Source organism: Nicotiana attenuata, chromosome 12, assembly GCF_001879085.1.
Source record: "Nicotiana attenuata strain UT chromosome 12, NIATTr2, whole genome shotgun sequence".
Classification (NCBI taxonomy): domain Eukaryota; kingdom Viridiplantae; phylum Streptophyta; class Magnoliopsida; order Solanales; family Solanaceae; genus Nicotiana; species Nicotiana attenuata.
Genome location: NC_032000.1, coordinates 21,091,369 through 21,096,893, shown reverse-complemented (window position 1 = coordinate 21,096,893; position 5,525 = coordinate 21,091,369). Strand labels below are relative to the sequence as shown.

The window sequence follows — 5,525 nt, the reverse complement described above, 5'->3', positions numbered from 1 at the left end:
CATCTCCCTAGGACCCACTCTGATCTCTGTCCATTACTCCTTAACATTACTAGTCAACAGTCCAATGATCATAGAAGGCCCTTTAGATTCGAGTCTATATGTGATGTCATCCTGATTTCCCCTCCATTGTTCAAAACAGCTTCCACTCCACAAATAATATGTTAGGTGACAACAACATTTTTAAGGCTAATATGACCACCTGGAATAGGCATGTCTTTGGAAACATCTTCCATAAGAAGAAGCATATTTTAGCTACACTACCACAAAATAGACCTTTAGCGACAATTTTGTAGGGGAAATAAAATAATTGCCGCTAAAGTATTCACGGAATACAATCTTTAGAGGCATATGACCATTTGTTGGGAAAGGCAAAAATAAATTAGTCAAACCTGGTCTCAAGAGTTTTACGGACAATTCAAAGTTATTAATCGCTATTAAAAGTTAGTAATTTTCGATCTGTTCTCCCTCCACAAAATTTCCTTGAAAAATTTTTCCCTCTTCCTCGATATATTCACCCACACTGAGTATAGCAGACCTCTTTTCCTCATATGTCGCTGCCGCCGAATCTCACTCTCAACATCACCAGCCACCATTACTGAGTAATTTCTCTGCTCTCTCTCTCTCTCTCTCTCTCTCTCTCTCTCTCTCTCTCTCTCCTATTTGGTTTTGTATATCTATCTCTCTCATTTTTTTTCCTTTCTAGTAACGCCGCAGGTACATGCGTTCTATATTTCGCCTTCTCCTCACTCAATTTGATTACTCTCATGTATGTCAATGTTTATCCTTCCACGCGTAATGATACTTTGCGTCATTGAGATAACGATAGCACTTAAATGTCAGCCTTCTTATTTTTTATTTTAAATCTTCAGTATCTTGCGAAAATGTGTCGTTAATTGCTGAGGTTTCTCTAGATCTAGTGTTTGTTACATTGTTTTCTCTGCTGATGAAATTTTCTCATTTCCTCCAATTTGTGGATTCATCTATGCATATCTGATCAAATTTTAGAATTATATGTAAACAGTACATAAGCTTTGTGGCTTATCAAAAATTAAAATTAAAAATAAAAAGTACCATAGGTGATATTTTGTAGTGCATTGATAATGCAGGTTATTGAGCTAGCTTATCAAATTTGGTGATTATTTTTACTTTTGTGCGAAAGTATTTTTAATTTATTATTATAATTGTAGAAAAGTAATGGTGATGGAGAAAATGATATTGAATATGAAAGTGATAAGGATATGTAATAGAAGTAAGATTTTCTGTAGTTGATAGATTTGTTCTTATTATGTTATAGCTTGTTAAGTAAATTGGGGAACTAGCATGTGTCGTAAACTCGACAATCAAATTAAAACTTGATAAGGAATAGTCTGTTGTGCTTATACCATGTTGCTATTGGAATTAAAATGAATTTGTGTTGAGTGAGCTGCTTTACTGAAGTTTTTTTATTAGGATGAGTATTTGTTTGCTCTTTGTTTGTCCACTGAACTAATAGTTAATCTTAGTCTTGGATCTACTTAGGGATTGAGTTTCAAAATGTACATTATCTTTTTTCTGCAGATCCTTCAGTGAAATATTATTGTATGGCGTATATTCTATTGAATGAACGATCTTAAGTTCATGTAATTAGGACCATAATTATATATAAAGTGCATAGGTTCTGACTATTGTTAAACTTTATTTACTTGACACTACATATCTGAATATCTGTTGATAAACTATAACTATCTTAATGACTTATGCAGGTTCTTGAAAATAGATAAGTACATAATTTTGGAGGACAAAATATGCGAATCAGAGTTGGTAGTAGATTGGTCACTGAAAAATATCACGATGAAGAAGTACAGTCCTATATTCAACAATTAATGCATGCTCAGAACTGCTCTCCAGCCCAAACTTACGATAATCAATCTAATATTTTGAACAATTCCGTTGGCACTGGAGCTAAGCATAACAATGAATTAGGTTCTATTTTGAAGTTTTAGTATTGAGTCCACTATTTTTTTTAGTATTGCTTTGCACTAATTGTAGGTTCTGCTAAAACAAGGAGTTGATTCTCCAGCTCACGACTATTTTCTTTGTGAATTTGCTTGCACTAGATCATGGACCTTTGAATCTGTTTCAGGTCCTTCAGAGGTAAGAAAAGTTCGTGGGCCTACACTACTAAAAGATGTTTGGAATCTACCATGAGGGAAGATAATTATTGTTCAGTTTAATAGTCGTAATCAAGCTATTGGAAAAAAGGGTCGAAAGCTTGTTAGATTTCTATGTATCATTGCTAGAACCCAAGAACTGACACTGTTAAATATAAATGATTGGCGAGTATTTGACAAAGAAAAAATTGGTGGAGTTTGTGAGGGTATGAAATTATTATTCTTAATATGTATCATTCTTTTTATACATGATATTGTCTTGTAAACTCGTGCTTTATTTTTTTTAGAAAAAGTTCTCGATTACAGTACGTGGAGAAGAGTTTGTAAAAAAGTCAGTAGGAAAAAATGGAAGGACTATAAATGTGATTTGAAGACTATGTATGTGACCAAGTATAAGAGCAAAGATGCCTTGATGAAATATAGACCAAGTCACATACCAAGGGATCAATGGACTAGTCTCGTCTTGCATTGGCTTACTGACAAAGCAAAGGTGAGTAAGTTTTTGTGTTGAACCTATATTTTATTACTCTTTGTCCTATTTTTCTTCTTTGAACCTTTTTGTGTTTATTCAAAGAACATATATTTAATAAGAATATTTTCTTGGTATTTATCAGTTATATTTCACCCACATTATACCAACCTAAATATTTTTAGAAAGTGCTGCAAACGTTGTGGCAGGTAGTTCGGAATATGAATTTTGCCTTTTAAATATAGTCCCTTGAGCACAATAAATGATTTGGTTATTATTTTATCTTATATGATTAAGTATTGTTAGTGAGTATTTTTTTGTTGCAATAACATAAGCTCAATCAAGCAAATAGAATTAGCAGGGCTAAACAAAAGATGCCTCACACTGGAGGATCCAAAAGCATAGCAACCTTGATGAATGAAAAAGGTATTAATATATAAATTACATACCATATGATTCTATAATTATTTTTTGTTATATCTAATTGTTTGGCATCCATTTAACTTATTAGGCTATAGATGGAATAGAGCCTACACGTGCTCCGATTTACATATTAACTCATACAAAGCGTAAGGATGGCAGACCATTGGATGAGAAATCTTCAAATACAGTTGTAAGATTTCTTATAAGTTGTATTTTTTAAGATTAAACATATGTACTAGCTCATGTCTAATGCATCATAATTTGGAGAGGCTTTAAATGATTGACTGATCCTTAAACTTTTATGTCTTTTCTTCCGGCTATATCTTTTCCATTTCCATATCTAATATATTTTCTTGCATTAGTTGCTGATATTAATACATGTTATATGAGAAACTGCATTAACTTTGCTAACTAACATTGACTTTTTCATATGTGCAAATGCTGGCTAGTTTGGTTTTAGAATATCTTATCTTATTGTTAGTTCGTTCTACATTGTATTGTGTCATAAATTGTTATCTCAATTACTGTCAGGACATGATAAAAGAGAAATGATAAATGAAAGGACGAACAATAGTGAGAGCTCTACTGACCAACCTCCTCGCAGTGTTGCTTGGGAAGGTGATGTGTATTCACAGGTGTTCGGATATGGGGTAGTAGATCTTCCTTAGAAAATATTGTTGTAGAGGATTCGTCTAATGAAGTTGTACAAAGATTAACACAAGAGATAACCGAGTTAAAGGATAAACACAATGAAGAAATGAATCTGATGAGACAAAATCAGGAGAAGATGCAATTAGAATTACTCCAAATGAGACAACTCATGCACAAATATGCTTCTAATGAATCTATGCCTCAAAATATTAATGGCGCATCAGTTGAATAGGTAACTCGATTTTATAAGTTATGGACATTCTTAATGAAGTTTTAATACTATAAAAGTATTTTTATCTAACGTGTTAATATTTATCAGGTCCTTGACGCCAATAGTGGCCATGAGCGAGTACCACAAACATCAAGGATACCTAGTGCTGCTAAAAATAATTCACTGTCTCATGGTACTACTCATCTTTATCCTTCGGCATGCTACTATTTGAGTTTTCTATTATTTGAATTTTCCTCCATATTTTTAATTATTGGAATCTTTTTGGATTCTCTTATCTTATCGAATATGGGATATTACACGTGTATCTTGATTATGGGGTTAATGTGGACTTTAATGCTATTAACGCCCTTATGCATGTTTAACTAATTTTTTGGGTTGACATATGTACTTATTGCAAAGTTAGAGTGTGCTAACAGCTATGCCAAAGCTTGGTCTTTATATGAGCATCCAACTTGAAAGCTTAGGACAGTAGGTTGACTGGTCGAGTAATTCAAGACCTTTGTAATTCCTTAGTGATAGCAAAGTTGACTTAAAAATTCATGTCTAATCCTTTGACCTGCACAACATCCTGGGAATATTTGGTGTTGGCAAGCATAGGTGATTGTTTCTCTGTGTGGTGTTGGCAAGTTTTAGTAGATGTTTTCTTTCAAATTTGGTATCTAATTATGATAAAGGACTTATCTGCTTTCTTACCTGAAGAATTGGGTGATTTATTGTCAGACTGCTAGGAATGAGTTACTTGTTACAACTACCGCTAACTATTGTGTCACTACTGCTACTTTTATTTTCACTATGCATTACTCATCATAGCTATTGTCATGTTCAGAATTATGTGATATTTCAAAGATGGCTAACATTATTGTAGTGTTATGAAGTGCTTAAATGGTTAAATATATGCTTTGGCTGATAAAAAGCAAAAATAACTCCTGCTAGTTTTTTCATGAGATGGTAACATATAAATTACTCCTGCTAGTTATTTTTCCATTATCACACAATGGTTACTTGGAATTGAGGATTATTGTATTTCATCTATTGACATAGTTACTTTATAATTTCAGGTCATACAGTCTGATGTTCGATAATTTAGCAGGTGGAAGATTTCAATATGACGAAGAGTTGCAGAAATTATTTGAAGATTGTTATTCGTTAAGATTAGTTATATAATAACATTAGCTATTTAGTTCAAACAAGTTAAGTTTATTTTTTAAGTTACTGTGATATTAATATTTTGGAAGTACTTCCTTTTGTTTGTTAAGATTTAACGAGATATATTATGGTTTGATGAATTAATATTGATATGTTTTGTTATTTGCATTATTTTTTGATTGAATGTAGTAGATATTATTAATGGTGGATAAACTTACCACTATAACTTGTGACTTTTAGCGTCAATTTAACAGGATATACCAGCTATAAAATGGACAATAAAAGGGAAAATAAAGGCGTTTATACAGGAATAATGTGGCCATTATATTTCTATTAAATATGAATTTTAGCGGCAATTTAATTAAGTTTATTAGCCATTAAAATAAACGCTAAAAGGGCATAATAATAAGTTTTTAGAAGAGATATTGTTGCCACAAAATAATTACCGCTAAAG

At 32.3% G+C, this 5,525-nt stretch overlaps 1 long non-coding RNA gene across 8 annotated transcripts; it reads left to right on the top strand.

Moving 5' to 3' along the window:
* On the top strand, positions 254-5,239 carry LOC109235399. 8 transcript variants are annotated; one of them, XR_002069377.1, is made up of 8 exons: positions 254-599; positions 704-766; positions 1,743-2,640; positions 2,955-3,045; positions 3,131-3,232; positions 3,574-3,925; positions 4,013-4,097; positions 4,984-5,239. It is a non-coding gene; the product is annotated as an uncharacterized LOC109235399 (long non-coding RNA). The 8 variants fall into 8 exon arrangements; XR_002069378.1 differs by having other exon boundaries at positions 256-599; positions 704-714; XR_002069382.1 differs by lacking the exon at positions 704-766 and having other exon boundaries at positions 257-599; positions 1,743-1,962; positions 2,123-2,640.